At 35.5% G+C, this 25,065-nt stretch overlaps 1 long non-coding RNA gene across 1 annotated transcript; it reads right to left on the reverse strand.

Moving 5' to 3' along the window:
- Positions 1–11,322: 11,322 nt before the first annotated feature.
- On the reverse strand, positions 11,323–21,824 carry LOC107938976 (uncharacterized). The gene is made up of 3 exons (XR_001695019.2): positions 21,626–21,824; positions 20,568–21,363; positions 11,323–11,576 (listed from the first exon to the last, which is right to left on the reverse strand). It is a non-coding gene; the product is annotated as an uncharacterized lncRNA (long non-coding RNA).
- Positions 21,825–25,065: the final 3,241 nt, after the last annotated feature.

Consider the following 25,065-nt stretch of genomic DNA (forward strand, 5'->3'; position numbering starts at 1 on the left):
ATCACCTTAGTTAACATATCTGCAGGATTCTTCTCGGTAGCAACCTTGCTGATAACAATGTCACCTTGCGTAACATGTTCCCGAACAAAATGATATCTGACATCAATGTGTTTGGTCCGTTCATGAAACATCTGATTTTTAGTCAGATGTATGGCACTCTGGCTATCGCAAAATACAACAGTGAAATCCTGTTGTAAACCCAAACTGCTTACTAGACCTTTCATCCACAATGCTTCTTTCACTGCTTCTGCTAATGCCATATATTCCGCCTCAGTCGTAGATAAGGCTACGGTAGACTGTAACACAGCTTTCCAACTAATGGCTCCTCCAGAATAAGTGAAAACATAACCCGTCAGAGATCTTCTTTTGTCCAGATCTCCAGCATAATCAGAGTCCACATAGCCCGTGACACTGCTAGTGCAGTCACTCTGATCATATACCAAGCATAAATCTGCAGAACCTCTCAAGTACCTGAGAATCCATTTCACGGCCTGCCAGTGTTCCTTGCCAGGACAACTCATGTATCTGCTGACCACACTAACTGCATGTGAAATGTCTGGACGAGTGCAAACCATTGCATACATCACGCTTCCAACTGCACTCGAGTATGGAATGTGAGACATTTGCTGCTTTTCTTCATCAGATTGTGGTGACAACTCTGCAGAGAGTTTGAAATGTGGTGCCAACGGAGTACTCACAGTTTTCGCTTTATCCATGCCGAAGCGTTGAAGAACCTTTTCAATGTAGTTCTTCTGCGACACACGAAGCTTGCCCGCCTTGCGATCTCTGTGAATATCCATGCCCAAAATTTTCTTGGCAGCACCCAGATCCTTCATCTCGAACTCACCACTCAACTGCGACTTTAACTTGTTGATTTCCGACATGTTTTTGGAAGCAATTAACATGTCATCAACATACAGCAACAAATAAATGTGCGAACCATCTGAGAGCTTCCGATGATAGACACAAGCATCATAGTCACATCTTGTGTAACCATGCTGAATCATGAAGCTATCAAACCGCTTGTACCACTGCCTTGGGGATTGTTTCAATCCATATAAAGACTTCTTTAATAGACAGACATGGTCTTCTTTACCAGGAACTGTAAAACCCTCTGGTTGACGCATGTAGATTGTTTCCTCGAGCTCACCATGCAAGAACGCCGTTTTTACGTCAAGCTGCTCAAGTTCTAGATCAGACTTGGCCACCATGGCAAGTAATACACGAATGGAAGAATGCTTTACGACTGGGGAGAAAACTTCATTGTAGTCAATCCCCTCTTTCTGAGTGAAGCCTTTAGCAACCAATCGTGCCTTGAATCTAGTTGCTTCAACCCCTAGGATGCCTTCCTTTTTCTTGAAGACCCATTTGCAACCAACTATCTTCTGGTTACTTGGCGGCTTAACCAACTCCCAAGTATGGTTCTTGTGAAGAGATTCTATCTCCTCACTCATAGCAATTGCCCACTGTGCCGACTCATCACACGTGACAGCCTCATTATAACTGGAAGGTTCTATACCAATGGACTCCGCCACACTGAGCGCGAAAGACACCAGATTAGCGTAACGCGGATTTGGTTTGATTTGTCTCTTCGTTCTTCCAGTGGCAATGCTATATGGTTTTTCTTGAGGTGACTCATCTTCATCGGAATCTTGCACCTCAACTTGATCATCCTGGACTGAAGTACCTTCCGTAGGAATTGGAGCGTCCACCTGACACTCCACCTGCTTCTCAACACCGTGATCTCCCATTCTATCTGACTCCTCCTTTTCCCGGGAATTTGTGGTGGATCGAAGCATGGATGACTCATCAAAAGTCACATCTCTGCTGATGATGAACTTGGACGAAACCGGATCAGGACACCACAACCTGTATCCTTTCACCCCTTGGCCGTATCCAAGAAATATGCATTTCTTCGCCCTCGGTTTGAGTTTTCCCTCATTTACATGAGCATACGCAGGGCAGCCAAACACTCTTAAACCAGAGTAATCAGCAGGAGAACCAGACCATACTTCCTCAGGAGTCTTCAGCTCAATAGCTGTTGACGGAGATCTGTTAACCAAATAACAAGCAGTATTAACAGCTTCAGCCCAAAATTCTTCACCGAGCCCAGCATTTGATCGCATGCAACGAGCTCGCTCCAAGAGAGTTCTATTCATGCGTTCTGCAACTCCATTTTGTTGTGGTGTTCGACGAACAGTGCGGTGTCTCACTATTCCTTCATTTTTGCAGAACTCATTGAATTCACCTGAGCAAAACTCCAAGCCATTATCCGTCCGGAATCGCTTGATCTTCTTTCCTGTTTGATTTTCGATCAAAGCTTTAAATTGCTTGAAGTTGATGAGAACCTCATACTTGCTCTTCAGAAAATACACCCAAACCTTTCTCGAGTAATCATCGATAAAGGTAAGCAGATATCTGTAACCACCTTTAGAAATTGTCGGAGAAGGCCCCCAAAGGTCAGAATGGAAGTAATCCACTGTGCCTTTTGTCTTGTGAATCCCAGTGCTGAACTTTACCCGAGTCTGCTTACCGAAGACGCAGTGCTCACAGAAATTCAACTTTCCTGTACACTGCCCAGACAATAATCCTCGTTTGCTTAGCACCGATAAGCCTCTCTCGCTCATATGCCCGAGCCGCATATGCCATAACTTCGTGGTGTCAGAATCTAGATCATCTGATGATGACACTCCCGCAACACCTGTAACCGAGGAACCATCGAGGAAGTAAAGGCCCCGCTCCAAATTACCACGTATCACAGTCAAAGCACCCGAGAATACCTTGAGAACTCCACCTTCAGCAGAGTACCGAAAGCCTTTCTTGTCCAACGTACTCAAAGAGATCAAATTTTTCTTCATTTCTGGAATGTGCCGAACATCAGTTAGAGTTCTAACAATACCGTCAAACATCTTTATACGAACTGTGCCAATCCCCATGACTTGACATGCGTGGTCATTTCCCATTAGTACTGAACCAGAATGCTTCTCGTATGTTGAGAATGCATCTTTCGAAGTACTTATATGAAATGTAGCTCCCGTATCAAGAATCCATCTCCCACCAGCGTAAGAGTCGGATACTGCAAGAACGATCTCGGCATCACTTGAAGAATCTGCATCAGCTACATTCGCACGATCATTTTGTTGCTCCTGTGATTCTGATTTCTCCTTCCTTTTCGGACAATCTACCTTCATGTGCCCGTACTTCTTACAGTAGTAGCACTGTATTCTCTTCTTGGACTGCGATCTAGGATGGCTTTTACTTGAACTTCCACCCTTTGCCTTGGATCTTCCTCGAGCAACCAAGCCTTCGCCTTCATTGTTTTCGACCACCTTACCAGTGATTTTCTTCCTCAACTCACTGGAACTTAAGGCATTTTTCACCTCCTCTAGAGTCAGGTCATCACGACCGTACATCATTGTATCAACAAAATTCTCATACGAGGGAGGCAAAGAACACAAAACAATTATTGCTTGGTCCTCATCATCGATTTTGTTATCGATATTATTCAAATCCATGATAATGGAATTGAATTTATCCAGGTGCTGGGAAACAGGTGTACCTTCCTCCATCTTCAGGGCATAGAGTCTTTGCTTGAGGTAGAGCCGGTTCGTCAATGACTTCGTCATGTACTTGCTCTCTAACCGGAGCCACAAACCGGACGCGGTTTTCTCATCCGCTACTTCTCGTAGCACTTCATCTCCTAGACATAGCAGAATAGCACTATGTGCTCTTTCTAGCATGTCATCCTTTTGCTCTTCCGAAAGCGTGCTTGGTAATTTATCTTTACCAGACAATGCTTTTAGCAATCCTTGTTGAACCAGCACTGCCCGCATCTTGATGCGCCATAAACTGAAACTATTTTTCCCGGTAAATTTCTCGACATCATACTTAGTCGATGAAACACTTGTAGCCATAATTTGGAACCTTTGAATGAATGATAATATTTTCTTTCTGATGTGAAAGATCAGACAAAGCTGCAGTCACAGGGCAATTCAGAAAATATTATCACTCCTTCAACTACGCTCTGATACCAATTTGTTGCGGAAAGGATCGTTTCGAGAACTCCGATATGACTACAAGTAAATTGACCGGAACGAAAAATAAAGTGAACACAAGGATTTACGTGGTTCGGCTTTAATGCCTACGTCCACGGGCAGAGGCGAAAAGAAATTTCACTATAACAAGATGAAGATTACAAGTGTTTTACACTCAAGACACAACCCGAGAACCTCACAACTCTCAACCCCTATAGAAAACCCGAAAGCTAAAATCCTAGCTTTCAAAGAACAAGCTTTGCTCTCTCTTGGTTTGGGATGATTAATATGGCTAATGAACCTCTCTATTTATAAGAGAGTTCAAGGACATAATTGTCCAAAACTTTGGCAAAGATTTGTGGTTGAAAATGGACACCAACAACCATCCACTAATTCACTACCACCAACAACCCACTACCAACAACAACAATCCACTACCAATTTTAAGCCATTTCTTAACAGAATCCAATAGTCATCCCAAAAAAAAATCACAGAGGCTCAAACAATCCTTCATCACCTTCACTGCTTCTTTCAATACTGCCATTGTTAGGCACCTTTGGTGGCTCATCTTCAGGACATTTGCACAATGGTTCTCCGCACAGTCTCGGATTCCCTGAATATGAAGTAGCATTGAAACTTTGCAACTGAATGCTTGAGGGAATTTTTCCAGACAAATTGTTGTTCGACAAATCCAAAACGCTCAGAAAAGATCTTTCCGAGATTTCACCAAATAGATTATATGTAGACAAATCGAGTGAATCCAAGAATTTCAATTGGCCAATCTCCCTAAATATGCTTCCCCTCAACATGTTTCTTGAAAGATTCAGATTAATCAACCCTTCCAAACTTCCTAATTCTAGAGGGATTTCTCCACTTAATTTGTTGCATGACAAGTTAATACTCTTTAACATTCCAATGGTGTTGCCATATTCTCTTTCAAAACCTTTCCATACAACTAACAGAAGATCATTGAAACAAAATATAAAGTTGTCATCGTCGGCGATACCAAAACTCCCCTCCCATAAATAAGTATTGCTTCAGAACTTGCAACACTTGCCATGGCAGCCAACTTGTTGAGGCACGAAGGAATGGCTCTTGATATATTGTTGAGAGAAAGATCCAATACTTGAAGAAACAGTAGGCGACATAGAGTTGAAGGTATGTTGTCATGAAACTCATTTGATCTTAGACGAAGAACAATCAACCCATCAAGTCTTTCTCCTTTCCATGGTGGAATGATTCTAGTCAATTTGTTGTCTCCCAAATCTAGAAGTCCTAATTGAGTACAATTTTCCAAGGAGTGTGGTATTCCACCATACAAACTTGTGTTCCTTAAGTGCAATGACTTCAAATTTTGTAGTGAGCCCAAAGAATTAGGGATTACTCCCAACAAATTATTGTTGTCCAAACTGATTGCACCTAATAATATGTAATTGCTACAACAATCTGGAATCCTGCCTGATAACCAATTATTAGATAGGTCAAGATAATCCAAATCAATATTCATTATCGTCATGTAGAAGAACAACAAAGATCCACTGAACATGTTGTTGGAAAGATCCAAAATGAATGAATTAAAAAAAATAGAGGTATGGGACCATGAAATAGATTCGAACTCAAATCTATTAAAGGTAATTCACCAAATTCTAGTGGCAAGTTGGGAATACTCCCACTAATTTTTTGGAGGAAAGGTTCAAATAACTTAGTTCTGAAGAAGGTAAATTCCAAAACCAATCAGGGATAGCATCTTAAATATTGGAGTGAGAAATATCAAAGTAGGAGATATCATTTTGCCATCGAAGCCAACTTGGAAACTGTGGACCAAGACTACATGATCCCATGCCAATATAATCAAGTTGAAATGGAAGGATCAAATTAGAGCTAAGATTGAAGGATAAAGAATTAAATGATAAGTACAGTACTCGCGATTTGGTAAGATGAAATAAGTGAACTTCGGAAATGACACCATGCAAAGAGTTAGAGGAAACATCCAAGAGTATAAGTTGAGACATTTTCCCGATGCTGACTGAAAAAGGCCCCTCAAGTTGGTTTCCTGAAAGAGATAATTTTCTCAATGATGATAATATTGAAAAATCAGGCAATGCTCCAGTCAGTAGATTCCTGGCCAAAATCTAAGCTTCTAGGAAAATTTAACGAATGAAATCAATCATATATATATTTATGATTTGAATGGGATTAGACTTCCAAAGACTTTTAAGTCTTTATACCTTTGTGAAATCTTGACAAAGAAAATAGCTAAAATAAAATGGTTTATTCACCTTGGAAATAAACAAATGCAAATGAAAATAAAGAAATTGTGAAGAGTTAAAGTTATTTAAATCTTACTAAGCTTAGGATAATATGTATAAGTGATGTTGTGGATTTATTCACTTTGAATGGATGGATATAGCTTCATTAGTATTGCGGTATCAATTTTGAATTATTCTTGATATGTATAAATTTCATATTTGAAAAAAAGTATTATGATTAAAGTTTATACGAGCTTACTAAGCATTCATTGCTTATGTATTTGTTTTCCTTTACTTTTCAAATTATCGGAAGTTCGATTGGGTTGGAAGCTTGTAGGAGTTATATCACACTATCCATTGGTTTTATCGGTACTTTCGAATGTTTTAATTTTAGTTATAATGGCATGTATATAGGTATTTATTTTAATGATGGCCTATATGTAATTTGTTGAGTTTTATCACTTATTTTGGATATCTAAATATGGCTTATTGATATGTGTATTGTTGATTGACATAGAATTGATTGAGAAATATGACTTGTAAAATAACCTATTTTCGTTCACACGCGTAAAGAAATGGGCGTGTGTCTCAATCGTGTGTGACACACAGCCAAGTGACTCGACCATGTGTCCTCTATATCTTAAATTTGCACAAAAAAATGCCCACACGGTCTGAGACACAGGCGTGTCTCCAAACCGTGTGAGTCACACAACCTAGCCACACGGTTGTGTAACCCCTGAGTGTTGAAAATTTTAAATATTTTTGATTTTTTTTAAATTTTCGACTTAGTTCCTATTTATTTCTAATGAGTAATTTGGGCCTCGAGGGTTCGTTTAATGGACAATATGTATGATTTTGGTTGGTTTCTAATGCGAATGCTAGATAAACTAAAAGGTTTGATAATTAATTTATAAACTCCGGCAATGCTCCGTAACCCTGTTCCGGCGATGGATTCGGGTTAGAGGTGTTACATTTAAAGCTCGCTTACCTCGATCTCTCATACAACCGTCTCATTGGGATCATTCCTCACTAGCTTGGGAATCTTTCTAGGCTGCTTTATCTTGATCCTGATCTTATTTAACTTCATTCATTGAAATCTGACAACCTTGAATGGATTTCTCATCTTTCTTTTTTGAAATCACTAAAAGTCGATTCCACCAATTTTACAAAAACTACAAACTGGCTCCAAGTTATTCAATTTCATCTTTCCCTCTCAGTATTACACTTTGACCATTGTGATTTTCTAAAGGTTGATCATTCATCTATTTCCAATTTTAATTATTCAAATTCTTTATTTGGTCTTCACCTGACATCATCTACTTTGCAACCTTCAACATTTCCTTTGTTGCTGAATCTGAGTCAAAAGTTTGTTGAACTCAATTTCTCTAATAATTACTTCTCGGGTTCAATCCCGCTCTCTTTTGACAACATGGCAGCTCTCCAACGTATTAATTTAAAAAGAAATAATCTTGAAGGTAGAATACCAAAGTTATTGGGGAATATTTGCAATTTAAAAGAGTTAGACTTAAGGGATAACAAGCTCAATGGATCTCTCGGAGTTGTTGTCAAAAACTTAAGTAGGTGTGCGAAAGATTCTCTAGAAGCTTTGGTTTTGGCCAGGAATCGAGTGACTGGAGCATTGCCTAATCTTTCAATATTATCATCATTGTGAAAATTATCTCTTTCACGAAACCAACTTGAGGGGCCTTTTCCGGTCAACATCGGGAAAATGTCTCAACTTGAGCTGTTGGATGTTTCCTCTAACTCTTTACATGGTGTCATTTTCAAAGTTCACCTGTTTAATCTTACCAAATTGAAAGAACTGTCCAGATCCTTTAATTATTTGTCTTTTAATCTTAGCTTTGATTGGATCCTTCTATTTAATATTGATTATATTGACATGCGCTCATGTAAGCTTGGTCCACAATTTTTGAGTTGGCTTCAATAGCAAACTAATTTCTCTATTATAGATATTTCTGACAACAACATTTTAGGTATCATGCCTAACTGGTTTTGGAATCTGCCTTTAAGACTTGAGTTTTTGAACCTTTCCTTCAACAAAATCAATGGGAGTATTTCAAATCTGCAACTAGAATTTGATGATTCTCTTGTTATAGTTTTGAGATCAAATCTTTTTCATGGTTCTATACCTTTTTTTTGTTTAATTCAAAGATTTTGGATCTATTTATCAACATGTTCAGTGGATATTTGTTTTTCTTATTCATGAGGATAAATAATGATTTGATTTATCTTGACTTCTCTTACAATTTGTTAGTGGGTGGGATTCCTGATTGTTGGAACAAATACAAGAGATTAACTACAATCAATTTGGAGAAAAATAATTTGTCGAGGGTAATCTCAAGTTCTTTGGGCTCACTGCAGACTCTGACATCATTACGCTTAAGGAATACAAGATTGTATGGTGAAATACCACACTCCCTAAAAAATTGTACTGCATTGAAACTTCTTGATTTGAGAGACAACAAATTGATTGGAATCATTCCACCATGGATAGGAGAAAGACTTGATAGGTTGATTGTTCTTCGTCTACGATCAAATGAGTTTTATAGCAATATACCTTTAACTTTAAGTCGAAAACAGTTTCTTCAAGTATTAGATCTTTCTCTCAAAAACATATCAAGAGACATTCCTTCATGCCTAAATAATTTGATAGTAATGGCTCACTTTGGAAGTTCTATGGAAATTATCCCTATAATGGGGATAGGTTATTTCGTGGATTTTAGTGGTGGTATAGGGATGAATTATTTCGTGGATTTTAGTTGTGGTATAAGAATGAACTTTGATGAGAATTTGTTAGTTGAATGGAAATGTTTTGAACGAGAATATGGCAACACACATGGATTGTTAAAGAGTATTGACTTGTCATACAACAAATTAAGTGGGGAAATACCTCGAGAACTAACAAGTTTGCAAGGGTTCATAAATCTAAATCTTTCAAGAAACATGTGGAGGGGAAGCATAATTAAGGAGATTGGCCAATTGAAATCCTTGGATTCACTCGATTTGTCCATAAATAATCTGTTTGGTAAAATCTCGAAAAGCATGTCTGAATTATCTTTTCTCAGCATTTTGGATTTGTCGAACAACAATTTGTCTGGATAAATTCCGTCAAGCATTCAGTTGAAGAGTTTCAATGCTATTTCATATTTACGGAATTTGAGACTGTGCAGAAAACCATTGAGCAAATGTCCTGAAGATGATCCACCAAAGTTGCTTAAGAATGGCTATATTGAAAGAAATAGTGAATGTGATGAAGGATTGTTTGAACCTCTATGGTTTTTTATTGGGATAACTACTGAATTTTTTGTAGGATTTTGGGGGATTCTTAGTACGTTGGTGATTAACAGGTCTTGGAGACATAAATTTTTTCAGTTGGTGAACAAGTTAAGAGAGTGGATTAGATTAAGAATGTCACTGATGGTGGTGAAGTTGCAACGCAATCCCACTCTCTTTTGACAATATGCTAGCTTTCTCAGAAGAGAGTGGGATTGAACCCGAGAAGTAATTATTAAAGAAATCAAGTTCAACAAACTTTTGACTAAGATTCAAAACAGAGAAAATGTTGAAAGTTGCAAAGTAGATGATGTCAGGTGAAGAAGAGATGAATAATTTGAATAATTAAAATGGGAAACAGATGAAGGATCAACCTCTGAAAAATCACAATGGTCAAAGTGTAATATTGAGTGGGAAGGATGAAATTAAATAACTTGGAGCCAGTTTGTAGCTTTTGTAAAATTGATGGAACTGATTTTCAGTGATTTTAAAAAAGAAATATGAGAAAGTCATTCATCTCACTCTTTCAATCCAAATTTGCATTACAACTACACCACTATAAGTGCCATTCTTAATCTGATCCACTCTCTTAACTTGTTCACCAACCGAAAATATTTATATCTCCAAGACCTGTTAATCACCAACGTACTAAAAATCCTCTAAAATTCTATAAGAAATTCAATAGTTATCCCAATAAAAAATCATAGAGGCTCAAACAATCCTTTATCACCTTCACTGTTTCTTTCAATACAGCCATTCTTAGGCAGCTTTGGTGGCTAATCTTCAGGACATTTGCTCAATGGTTCTCTGCACAGTCTCAAATTCCGTGAATATGAAATAGCATTGAAACTCTTCAACTGAATGCTTGACAGAATTTATCCGAACAAATTGTTGTTCGACAAATACAAAACGCTGAGAAAAGATAATTCAGACATGCTTTCTGAGATTGCACCAGACAGATTATTTATTGACAAATTGAGTGAATCCAATGATTTCAATCGGCTAATCTCCTTAATTATGCTTCCCCTCTACATGTTTCTTAAAAGATTCAAATTTATGAACCCTTGCAAACTTGTTAGTTCTCGAGGTATTTCCTCACTTAATTTGTTGTATGACAAGTTAATACTCTTTAACAATCCATGCGTGTTGCCATATTCTCGTTCAAAACCTTTCCATACAACTAACAAATTTTCATTAATGTTCATTCTTATACCACAACTAAAATCCACGAAATAATTCATCCCTATACCACTACTAAAATCTACGAAATAACCTATCCCCATTATGGAAATAGTTTCCATAGAACTTCCAAATTAAGCCATGGCTGTCAAATTATTTAGGCATGAAGGAATGTCTCCTGATATGTTTTTGAGAGAAAGATCTAATACTTGAAGAAACTGTTGGCGACTTAAAGTTAAATGTATGTTGCTATGAAACTCATTTGATTGTAGACGAAGAACAATCAACCTATCAAGTCTTTCTCCTATCCATGGTGGAATGATTCCAATTTGTTGTCTCTCAAATTAAGAAGTTGCAATGCAATACAATTTTTTAGGGAGTGTGGTATTTCACCATACAAACTTGTATTCCTTAAGCGCAATGATGTCAGAGTCTGCAGTGAGCCCAAAGAACTTGGGATTACCCCCGAAAAATTATTTTTCTCCAAATTAATTGTAGTTAATCTCTTATACTTGTTCCAACAATCAGGAATCCTACCTACTAACAAATTGTAAGAGAAGTCAAGATAAATCAAATCATTATTTATCCTCATGTGTAAGAATGACAAATGTCCACTGAACATGTTGATGGATAGATCCAAAATCTCTGAATTAAACAAAAAAAAGTATAGAACCATGAAAAAGATTTAATCTCAAAATTATAACAGGGGAATCATCAAATTCTAGTTGCTGATTTGGAATACTCCTATTGATTTTGTTGAAGGAAAGGTTCAAAAACTCAAGTCTTGAAGGCAGATTCCAAAACCAGTTGGGCATGGTACCTGAAATGTTGTTGTTAGAAATTCCATAATGAAAAAATTAGTTTGCCATCGAAGCCAACTCAGAAATTGTGGACCAAGCTTACATGAACGCATGTCAATATAATCAAAGATTAAATAGAAGGATCTAATCAAAACTAAGATTAAAAGATAAAGAATTAAAGGATCTGGATAGTTCTTTCAATTTGGTAAGATTAAACAGGTGAACTTCGAAAATGACACCATGTAAGTAGTTAGAGGAAACATCCAACAGCTCAAGTTGAGACATTTTCCTAATGTTGACCGGAAGAGGCCCCTCAAGTTGGTTTCTTGAAAGAGATAATTATCTCAATGATGATAATATTGAAAGATCAGGCAATGCTCTAGTCATTTGATTCCTAGCCAAAACCAAAGCTTCTAGAGAATCATTGCCACACCTACTTAAGTTTTTGACAACAACCCCGAAGATCCGCTGAGCTTGTTATCCCTTAAGTCTAACTCTTTTAAATTGCAAATATTCCCCAATAACTTTGGTATTCCACCTTCAAGATTATTTCCTCTTAAATTAATACGTTGGAAAGCTGCCATGTTGTTAAAAGAGAGTGGGATTGAACCCGATAAGTAATTATTAGAGCAATTGAGTTCAACAAACTTTTGACTTAGATTCAGCAACAAAGGAAATGTTGAAGGTTGTAAAGTAGATGATGTCAGGTGAAAAACAGATAAAGAATTTGAATAATTAAAATTGGAAAGAGATGAAGGATCAACCTTTAGAAAATCACAATGGTCAAAGTGTAATAATGAGAGGGAAAGATGAAATTGAATAACTTGGAGCCAGTTTGTAGCTTTTGTAAAATTGGTGGAATTGACTTTTAGTGATTTCAAAGAACAAAGATGAGAAATCCATTCAAGGTTGTCGGATTTCAATTAATGAAGTTAAATAAGATCAGGATCAAGATAAATCAACCTAGAAGGATTCCCAAGCTGGTGAGGAATGATCCCAGTGAAAGGGTTGTATGAGAGATCGATAAGTGAGCTCTAAATGTAACACCCTTAACCCGAATTCATCGCCAGAACAGGGTTACAGAGCATTACCGGAGTTTATAAATTAATTATCAGACATCTTATTTTATCTAGTATTCGTATTAGAAACCAACCAAAATCATACATATTGTCCCTTAAACAGACCCTCGAGGCCCAAATTACTCATTAGAAATAAATAGGGACTAAGTTGAAAACTCAAAAAAATTCAAAAAAATTTAAAATTTTCAACACTGCAGGGGTTACACAGCCGTGCGGCTAGGTTGTGTGACTCACACGGTTTGGAGACACGCCTGTGTCTCAGGCCGTGTGGGAATTTTGTTTTCTGCAAATTTAAGAAACATGGGACACATGGTCGAGTCATTTGGCCGTGTGTCACACACGATTGAGACACTCGCCAGTGTCTCTGCCCGTGTGGACGAAAATAGGTCATTTTACAAGTTATATTTCTCACTCAATTCTATGTCAATCTACAATCAACAATACACATATCAACAAGCCATATTTAGATATCCAAAACAAGCCAAAATAAGTGATTAAACTCAACAAATTACATATAGGCCATCATTAAAATAAATACCTATATACATGCCATTATAACTAAAATCAAAACATTCAAAAATACCGATAAAACCAATGGATAGTATGATATAACTCCTACAAGCTTCCAACCCAATCGAACTTCCGATAATTTGAAAAATAAAGGAAAACAAATACATAAGCAATGGATGCTTAGTAAGCTCGTATAAACTTTAATCATAATATTTTTTTTCAAATATGAAATTTATACATATCAAGAATAATTCAAAATTGATACCGTAATACTAATGAAGCTATATTCATCCACTCACAAGGTGAATAAATCTATAACATCACTTATACATATTATCCTAAGCTTAGTAAGATTTAAATAACTTTATCTTTTCAAAATTTCTTTATTTTCATTTGCATTTCTTTATTTCCAAGGTGAATAAACCATTTTATTTTAACTATTTTCTTTGTCAAGATTTCACACAAGGTATAAAGACAAGTCTTTGGAAGTCTAATCCCATTCAAATCACAAATATATATATGATTGATTTCATTCGTTAAATTTTTCTAGAAGCTTTGATTTTGGCCAAGAATCGACTGACTGGAGCATTGCCTGATCTTTAAATATTATCATCATTGAGAAAATTATCTCTTTCATGAAACCAACTTGAGGGGCCTTTTTCAGTCAGCATCAGGAAAATATCTCAACTTATTCTCTTGGATGTTTCCTCCAACTCTTTGCATGGTGTCATTTCCGAAGTTCACCTATTTAATCTTACCAAATTACGAGCATTGTCCTCATCATTTAATTTTTTCTCCTTCAATCTTAGCTCTAATTTGATCCCTCCATTTCAACTTGATTATATTGGCATAGGATCATGCAGTCTTGGTCCACAATTTCCAAGTTGGCTTCGATGGCAAAATGATATCTCCTGCTTTAATATTTCTCACTCCAATATTTAAGATGCTATCCCTGATTGGTTTTGGAATCTACCTTATTCAGAACTAAATTATTTGAACCTTTCCTCTAAAAAAATTAGTGGGAGTATTCCAACCTTGCCACTAAAATTTGATGAATTACCTTTAATATATTTGAGTTTGAATATATTTCATGGTCCCATACCTCTATTTTTTTTAATTCGTTCAGTTTGAATTTTTCCAACAACATGTTCAGTGGATCTTTGTCGTTCTTCTGCATAACGATAATGAATATTGATTTGGATTATCTTGACTTCTCTCATAATTTGTTATCAGGTAGGATTCCAGATTGTTGTAGCAAGTACATATTATTAGGTGCAATCAGTTTGGACAACAATAATTTTTGTGAGTAATCCCTAATTTTTTGGGCTCACTATAAAATTTGAAGTCACTCATTGGAAAATTGTACACAACTAGGACTTCTAGATTTGGGAGACAACAAATTGACTGGAATCATTCCACCATGGATAGGAGAAAGACTCGATGGGTTGATTGTTCTTCGTCTAAGATCAAATGAGTTTCATGACAACATACCTTCAACTCTATGTCGCCTACTGTTTCTTCAAGTATTGGATCTTTCTCTCAATAATATATCAAGAGCCATTCTTTCGTGCCTCAACAAGTTGACTGCCATGGCAAGTGCTGCAAGTTTTGAAGCAATGACTTATTTATGGGAGGGGAGTTTTGGTATCGCCGACGATGACAACTTTATATTTAGTTTCAATGATCATCTGTTAGTTGTATGGAAAGGTTTTAAAAGAGAATATGACAACACCCTTGGAATGTTAAAGAGTATTGACTTGTCATGCAACAAATTAAGTGGAGAAATCCTTCGAGAATTAGCAAGTTTTGAAGGGTTAATTAATCTGAATCTTTCAGGAAACATGTTGAGGGAAAGCATATTTAAGGAGATTGGCCAATTGAAATCATTGGATTCACTCGATTTGTCCACAAATAATCTATCTGGTAAAATATAGGAAAGATCTTTTCTGAGCGTTTTGGATTTTTCGAACAACAATTTGTTTGGAAAAATTTCATCAAGCATTCAGTTGCAAAGTTTCAATGCTACTTCATATTCAGGGAATCCGAGACTGTGCGGAAAATCATTATGCAAATGTCCTGAAGATGAGCCACCAAAGGTGCCTAATAATGGCAATATTGAAAGAAGCAATAAAAGTGATGAAGGATTATTTGAGCTTATGTGGTTTTTTAATGTTGTTGTCAGAAATATCCATAATGGAGAAATTAGTTTGCCGTCGAAGCCAACTCAGAAATTATGGACCAAGCTTACATGAACGCATGTCAATATAATCAATATGAAATAGAGGGATCCAATCAGAGCTAAGATTAAAAGACAGAATTAAAGGATCTGGATAGTTCTTTCAATTTGGTAAGATTAAACAGGTGAACTTCAGAAATGACACCATGTAAAGAGTTGGAGGAAACATCCAACAGCTCAAGTTGAGACATTTTCTCGATGTTGACCAGAAGAGGCCCCTTAAGTTGGTTTCCTGAAAGAGATAATTTTCTCAATGATGATAATATTGAAAGATCAGGCAATACTCTAGTCACTTGATTCCTGGCCAAAACCAAAACTTCTAGAGAATCCTTGGCACACCTACTTAAGTTTTTGACAACCCCGAGAGATCCGCTGAGCTTGTTATCCCTTAAGTCTAACTCTTTTAAATTACAAATATTCCCCAGGAACTTTGGTATTCCACCTTCAAGATTATTTCCTCTTAAATTAATACGTTGGAGAGCTGCCATGTTGTCAAAAGAGAGTGGGATTGAACCCAAGAAGTAATTATTAGAGAAATTGAGTTCAACAAACTTTTGACTTAAATTCAGCAACAAAGGAAATGTTGAAGGTTGTAAAGTAGATGATGTCAGGTGAAAAACAGATAAAGAATTTGAATAATTAAAATTGGAAAGAGATGAAAGATCAACCTCTAGAAAATCACAATGGTCAAAGTGTAATACTAAGAGGAAAAGATGAAATTGAATAACTTGGAGTCAGTTTGTAGCTTTTGTAAAATTGGTGGAACCGATTTTCAGTGATTTCAAAGAAGAAAGATGAGAAATCTATTCAAGGTTGTCGGATTTCAATGAATGAAGGTAAATAAGATCAAGATCAAGATAAAACAGCTTAGAAAGATTCCCAAGCTGATGAGGAATGATCTCAGTGAGAGGGTTGTATGAGAGATCGAGGCAAGTGAGCTCTGAATGTAACACCCCTAACCCGAATCCATCGCCGAAACAGAGTTACGGAGAATTACCAGAGTTTATAAATTAATTATCACACATTTTATTTTTATCTAGCATTTGTATTAGAAACCAACCAAAATCATACATATTGTCCCTTAAACGAACCATCGAGGCCCAAATTACTTATTAGAAACAAATAGGGACTAAGTTGAAAATTCAAAAAAAATTCAAAAATATTCAAAAATATTTAAAATTTTCAACACTACAAGGGTTACACGACCGTGTGGTTAGGTTTATATCATATAATATTCAGGTCAGAAACCAATTAAACTCATACATATTATCCTTTATTCGAGCCCTCGAAGCCCAAAATACGCGTTAAAAATAAGTCGGAACTAATTTGAAAACTTCAAGATTTTTTCAAAAAATATTAAAAATTTTCAAAACTGCAGGGTTCACACGGTCAAGAGACACGTTCGTGTCTTAGGCCGTGTAGGCATTCAAAGTAAGGACACGGTCGTGTCTCAGCCCGTGTCTGTACCCGTGTAACTCTCTGACTTAGGTCACACGGCCAAGCCACACGCACGTGTAAAAAATCATGTGCCCTTTTGAAATGACCTCGCACGCCTGTGTGCTAGCCGTGTGTCTCACACGGCCCAAACACATGCCCGTGTGTCTGGTCGTGTGGACTCAAAATGTACCTTAAATAACAAGTTTACCATTCCCTGCAAGCTTGGACACTAAGCAATTCAAAAATTATTCGTTTAACCAATTCAAAACACAACCAAACACATTCAAATCATGTCAAAATAATCATCCTAGGTGCCTAATCAATGTATCCTCATTGGTACCACATTTATATCATCAAAACATATCATTAAAACATCATTCAAGTCCCAATTATAAACATATTCAAGTCCAAATTATAAACATACCTAATTCAATCCATTTTGCCTAATTTATGAACACTTAAACATCGATTTAACATGCCATAATAAAGCTTCAAAAACAAACACATGTTTATATGTATATATCAAACCAATATTAAACTTTCCAATTTTGTTTGTATTTTAATATTGTTTCTCAATGAATTATTTAAACACTCTTATATAAATCTTTTTTAATCGAAAATGTTAATTGGGATCTAAAATCATTTGCTTTAAGAATAGTAATTAAGTTGATTACCTAATTTTCAATCTCAGTTAACATCAAAATATTTCTTTTTGGTGCATTAACAGGATAGCACAAACAATTATTATTAATCCAAGTTGGCAGACCCCAATAAACAACCGAAAAATGGATAGCGTTTTATATCTCACTCTTTCAATCCAAGTTTGTGTTGCAACTTCACCACCATTAGTGCCATTCTTAATCTGATCCACTTTCTTAACTTGTTCACCAACTAAAAATATTTGTCTCCAAGACCTATTAATCACCAATGAACCAAGAATCCCCCAAAATCCTACAAGAAATCCAGTAGTCATCCCAATAAAAAACCATAGAGGCTCAAACAATCCATCACATTCACTGTATGTTTCAGTACCGCTATTTTTAGGCAAATTTGGTGGCTCATATTAAGGACATTTGTTTAATTATTCTCCGCACAGTCTCAAATTTCCTAAATATGAAATAGCATTGAATCTCTGCAACTGAGTGCTTGAAGGAATTTTTCTGGACAAATTGTTGTTTGACAAATCCAAAATGCTGAGAAAAGATATTTCAAACATGTTTTCTGAGATTTCACCAGACAAATTATTTGTGGAAAAATTAAGTGAATCCAAAGCCAATCTCCCTAATTTTGCTTCCTCTTAACATGTTTCTTAAAAGATTCAAATTTATCAACCTTTGCAAACTTGCTAGTTCTCGAGGTATTTCCCCACTTAATTTGTTGCATGACAAGTCAATACTCTTTAATAATCCAAGTGTGTTGCCATATTCTCATTCAAAACCTTTTTATTTAACTAACAAATGCTCATCAAAGTTCATCATTTTACCACCATTAAAATGCACGAAATAATTCATCCCTATACCAACATTAAAATCCATGAAAGTTATATCCATTATAGAGATAGCTTCCATAGAACTTCCTAATCGCAAGTGAAAGCGCAACAACAAATCAAAGGGGTCAGTGAAATGCTTCATTTGTGATCGTTTACATATGATGAGGGATTGTCCAAAAAGGTTTGTGTTTTCTGCCATCGAAGGGGATGATCAGATAAAGCATCAATGAGACTTGGTTCGATTGTGCGTTCTGTCGAAGCCAAGAGGATCAGAGAGAATCAGAAGAAGTCAGTGAAGTGTTTTTTTTGTTGTGGTCCGCATAGGATGCGAGATTGTCTAGAGTAATCTAAGTTGTCCACGAGCAATAAAAAAGTTAAAGCAGAGCTAGAGAGTGAGGCTTTAAAGCTTGAATCAATGATACTCAGTTCTGCTAAAACGAAGAGGGATTGCAAGCAGAAATGGTTGATGTTTGTGGATATCAAAATTGTAGGTTGAAGGTCAATGGCTTGTTGTGTTCTTTGCTTTGGTGGAACTGTTGAGAGTTGCCCTATCTCAGTAGACAACAATCCATGATGACAATGAATACTGTCCTAGGACCGTCCGAATGCATTGCTAGCTTTGATGTAAACATCCATCTTGGTAATGCCAACAGTTGTATAAAAGATTGTTCCACAGAACGTGTCATCGGGACAAAAACCAAGTTCATCGGGTTATCAGCCATGCCTTTTCCAACAAACTCATTATGCAACACCATGGAAATGTTCAACCTATAGAGTTCAGCTTTGGGTCCAATGCCACTAACCATTAGCAATTGAGGAGTCCCGTTTGCACCACATGATAAAATCACTTCACTCCTTCAATTATTAGTCAAAAATGCCTAATGTTGGTTCCCATTTTCATCTTTGAACATCACTCTCATTGCCTTTGGCCACTCCCTACTGATTTATCGAATAAGACTTTTTGGACAGTGGCATACACTAAAACAGTAAGCATTTCCGGGTCAGTAGAAGCAAGAAGCTCAGCCACCGTATGACGATGCCCAAATCGGTCGAAAATGGTGCCTCCAACTTTAGTTCTATAGATATGGTCGTAGGTGAATCCATTATAAGGTGAGACCCCAATATTTAAAAGACTGTCCTTGAAGGCATCTTGCCATGGTGCTAGTTTAGGCTGGTGAACAATCTGTTTCTCCATCCATGGATAGGACTCGTTCACTAGCCTAGCATCCCATCCCACTCTCATAAAAAAAAAAAAGAAATTGAATTTAATCCAATTGGTGGTGCTTGTGCCCTAGTAAATCATAATCTTAGTAGGCTGTACCAAATTAAATGTATAGGGCAAATAATGAAGTACAAATAAATGTCATTGCTTTCTATTTCGGATTCTATACTAGACCTTACCTAATCATATCTCTGAATCAACCAAATTAAGGCAGAAGGACCACTCAATATCACATCCAAACATTTAATAGGTGACACAATAAAAGGGACAAAAATTTAAAGAAAAATAAGAATATTTAAGGAAAAAAAGATGACTTCATTGAAAGGAAGATGTAATCATTAATGGGTTCTTTTTATTTTTCCAGTTTTACAATTCATAACAATAACCTAATCAATTTTTCTTGATAACCGAAACATCTACATCCTTGATTTTAATTAAAAAAAATTTAAATGGGATCACCAACTAATTTAAGAATTTTGGCGATATGGGGGACCCTAAATACTTAATAAATACTTTCTTGTGGACAATACTTAATGATTTTCAGGTTTCACATGTATATAAAAAAGTCAACTATTGTTGGACCAAATTCTCTTTTATTTGAACTTTTTTTCTTCAACATCAGGATAATTTACAGTCACTTTCAGAGATCATTAGGACCTTAATGCAACCATATTAAGTTCAAATGTAAAAAAACTCAAACAAGAAACTCATATGAAAAAAAAAAAAAGGTTGAAATGAAAAGATATCTAACTACGCCCATTTAATTAAAAGGAAGTAAATTGTAGAAAAATAAAACAAAAGGAAAATAGGGGATCACAGTTGACATTAATTTCTTCCCAAATTTTCCAGAAACAAAATGCATCTTATATTGAAGAAGGAACATATGTAAATAAAATTATTTTCAGATTGTTTTTTCACCGATAGATTAAGAAAAACTATATATACCCAAAAAACAAAACAAGAAGGAGATGATATATATATGCAGAAACAGTGGAGAAAGATGGGAAAAGAGAAAGAGATGAGAGAAGAAGGGAAAACCTTGAAGAGATGAGAGAGCGTTGAGCCAAATAACCAAAGAGATAAAGAGCTTCACTGCCCCAACAAAAGAAGCCATTGAAAGGCCTCAGCACAACAACAGAAACTCACAGCCCAAAATAAAAATAATATTAATAACTCCCAAAGATAAACAAGTTCCTATGTGGCTTTCACCGGTTGGCCTTGTTTTGTGTGTTTATTGTTTAACACTCACTTAGATAGTTATATATATATCTACACACACAGAGTTGAAGCCTTCAGAGGTCAAAAGCTGATCAATGATGGATGAATAAAAAAAAACACCAAGATACAGTATGGCAGAGCAAGTACAACACAGATTATATATATAAGGGGTATTGCAACCAACAAGGAATGCAGCTATCAACAATATTTAAAGATCACTGATTAAAGGGGTAGCTGGTGTAAGTCACTACTGGTGAAATGGATGTCACAGTTGGAGTAGGATAGAAACGTCTAACAAACAACAGTTAATGCAAACAGAAGAACAAGCCATAAGTGAAAATGAAAATGAAGTCTGTAAAACCCATATTTTGCCCGGCCTTGCATTAAACCCAAATAAAACAGGCCCAAAAAGTTTTACAATGGCCTAATACTGAATGAAATGAACCAAAGCCAGTAGGCCCAGGTTTTTGGAGTTTTCAGAACCCATTCCCTTACCCCCTTGCGCTGCTGCTGCCTTCGAGCCAGCCTCTACGCGCGCCATTACTTCAGCCCACGCTTCCACCTTCATATTTCACGTTCACACGCCCATGAACGCACTCTTCACGTCTCCACGTACCTGCAAAATGGAGAATAGCAAGGAACCGTTTGTATAGGCTATAAAGCCTTCGATTTTTTTTAATTGTAAGGGGGGTGGTTTTTCTTTTCTTTTTCATTTTTCTCAAAGAGATAGAACACAAGTTGTATACAAAATACATTAAAAAAATCAATAAAAAGCAACCAAGAGATATTCAAAGGTGGTGATTGCTGTTTGATTTCGTTTTTCTTTTTTTCTATTTTCATCAAATATACTAAGATATAAGAGAAAGGAGGAGACTTACCGGAGTTGCATCACGCTCACGACAGCTGATGGCTCGACTCCGTTTGCCATAGTCGGATTTTGAGGCGGTTAAAGCTTGGCCATTCGTCTGGGGGGTGAGTTGTGGGAGTAATAAAGTTTTTTTTTTAAGAAACAGAAGTTAAAGTGTTTTCTTTAGCAAAAGATTGGCTTTAAAACAAACTTTTTCTTTTAATAATAAAATAAATGCTTGAGTGTGAGAAGCAGTAACATTTGGGGGGTGGGGGAAGGCGTGTTGACCCATTTGCCAGGCTGGGTCCACGCATTTTACCTTGAATGGGTAATTTCGTGGCCAGTCTTTCCCATTTGCACCAGTGTTCAATTGGGCCCTTTCCATGGTTTCTTTAATTCTTTTAAATTGTCCTAGGTATTTGCGCGAGTGTTCATCTTAGTCCGTGCTGGAAGAGTCCGTTTTGGGGTTTGGTTAATTTGCATTTTTAGACACCAAACGTTGGAGTGCGTTTTACTTTGGCCCAAAATTCTGTTTAAATGGTTTGTTTTGTTCATAAATTGTCCCTTTAATTTTTTTTTCTTCCAATTAAGTTTTTTATTATTTTTTTTATAAAAAAGAATATATTAGTTTAATATATAGTTTTGTTTAAGAAGATTGATATATTTACTTTTGTATATATTATTTTAGCAAGAAGAATATACTATTTTTTATGTGCATATTTATTTGTTTTTTTCCCAAAATACTCTCATATATTATTTTGTATTTATATACTTTGCTTATATTAGGTTTTCTTTATTTCATGTATGTGTAACTTATACTAAGTTTTTTTTAAGTGTACATTATTGACTTCCTTTTATTTCATGTAAATATTCTCTCTTAAATTTATTTTTATATATATTGTTTTTTAAATTTATTTATATAATTTGGTTCTCTCTTAGGGATATTATTTTTTTATTTTTTTATATATTTTAAATACTTTAGTATCTTTATATATGTTTTTTTTTCTTTCTTTCCCATTTTCACATATGTGTCATTAGTCAAATTAATTTGTTTTACTTATTATTATATTATGCATTATTTATTTCACATATCTTCCTGCATATTATATATATTGGTAATTGTTCATATATTATTATGTATAATTTGTGGTAGGTTTAGCCTTGTTTAGTGCATATTGTTTATATTAAGTTTTTTCCATTCCATGTGTATTATTAATTTAGATAGATATTTTTTTCCTACACTCATTATTTATTTTGAAATGTCATTTATGCATTATTATTTCATATATTACTTTTTTTCCATTGTTTGTTTCAAGTCTTCATGTGAATTACATACTTCAAGATTTTCATATGTCGTTGTTTGTTTGCATGTCGTCGATTTCAAGTTGCATCATTTATTTGTTTATTTATTTTTAAGACTTGTGCATGTTATTTATGCTTGGTATTTCATTCAAATTTGCTTTTAATTTATTAGCCTTTGAATATAAATGCCGGCATTGGTGTAATTTTGATTTTTCTATGATATTGTATCGGGATTCAAATTTCAATGTTTGTTGGCTGTCTCATTTTTATTCTAAGCAAGTTAGGTGAAGGCGTGTTGAACTGATTTTGCGATTGTTTATTTAAAAACCTCCCAAAACAAAGGCGATGTTTGATGTTTTGAAAATTCGAGAAATTGTGCCCTAACGTACTGGGTTTCGATTTTCTGTTTACCCAAAATAATCAAACATCCCTTTAAAAATTTCATTCGTTGTTTTAAAATGTCAAAACAAGGCAATGTTTCGTGTTTGATGTTTTGAAAATTCGTATTTAAAAACCTCCCAAAACAAAGGCGATGTTTGATGTTTTGAAAATTCGAGAAATTGTGCCCTAACGTACTGGGTTTCGATTTTCTGTTTACCCAAAATAATCAAACATCCCTTTAAAAATTTCATTCGTTGTTTTAAAATGTCAAAACAAGGCAATGTTTCGTGTTTGAAAATTCGAGTAATAGTGCCCTAACGTATTGGGTTTCGATTTATCGTTGAACCAAATAACTGAATACCCTTTTAAGAATTCATTGCGTGTTTTGGAAATTATGAGGGGATTTCAATTTTTGGAGACTTAAAGTATCGTGTCCTAACGTATTGGATGTGGTATTTTATTTCTTTGGAGCGAGAGAACCTTAAAATCCATTTCAAATTGTTCATACATTTTTAAAAGAATCATATTTTGAATCTTTTCCAAATTTTCAATGATAGGACATTAAATAATCAAATGGTACCAATTTTGGGCGTTACGAGGGTGTTAACCCTTCCTCGTGCGTAACCGACTTCCGAACCCATTTTCTCAATTTTCGTAGACCTAAAGTTATTGTTTTAATAAATTAAATATTTTATTAAAATGATCAACCTCAAGGTGGTCCGATTACACCTCAAAAAAGGATCTGTGACGACTCCCAACTTTTCATTTTCAAAAGTCGATTTCCCGTTTTCAAAAAAATGATTTCGACAAAGTTCTCCTCCTCTCATGAAGACAGAAAATTAATTGCAACAATTTACTCCGAAATGATTGTTCCAAAGAAAGCATATGTAGCTAATAAGGAATCCGCTTATTAGCATAGTTTCTTAAATAATAAAAAAAATCGCCCCCACTCATCTCCCACATTACTATCGCTACAGCAAGTCAAGCAACAAGAATAATATGTAACAGTAAATCTGAGGAAAAAGGGCTCCCTAGGCAAAATTCACTTGCCTTGAGTCTACACTTTAGAAAATGGGAATTCCCCATGTCACATGCGGGGAATCATTTCCTGGAAACTACAAATGGAGAAGCATATAGCTGTCATTTCTCGTTAAGTTTTATAACTCAAAGTTTATTATTATTATTTTTTATTTTTGTAATTTAAGAAGAAAGAATTATATAATTAAAATTAGAATTGTGATTCCATTCAAATCACGAAAGCTTCATATGATTTACATTGATTTAATTAGTGATTTTTTAATAAATAATTACCTTTATTTTTGTTGGTATTCTTTGTGTCTAATAAAATAATTTTAACTATTTTAACTATTTTTTTAGCCTAAAAATAAATATTTTTTTTAAAAAAATCAAACCTCAACAGTATTTTAAGGTGATCATCCATCGTTGCACCCTTAGCATACCAAACCCCAAATTAAGATAGTTTAGACCAAAATATAATTGAAAAAAAAAAGTTGTGATCATATCTACTTGAACCCTTTAAAACTACCTACAATTGAAAGTCTAAGTTCTATTGCTTATTGGCATATATAGTCTTTTAAATAATAAAAAACTGCCTTTACTCATCTCCCACATTGCTATCGTTACAGCAAGTCAAGCAACGAAAATAGCCGTAATTGAGGAAAATAAGCATCCTACACAAAAGTCACTTCCCTTGAGTTTACACGTTTAGAAAACGGGAATTGCCTACATAATTAAAATCTGTGTTCACCACCAAAACACCCTAACTTT

Source organism: Gossypium hirsutum, chromosome A08 (assembly GCF_007990345.1).
Source record: "Gossypium hirsutum isolate 1008001.06 chromosome A08, Gossypium_hirsutum_v2.1, whole genome shotgun sequence".
In the NCBI taxonomy this organism is placed as follows: Eukaryota; Viridiplantae; Streptophyta; class Magnoliopsida; order Malvales; family Malvaceae; genus Gossypium; species Gossypium hirsutum.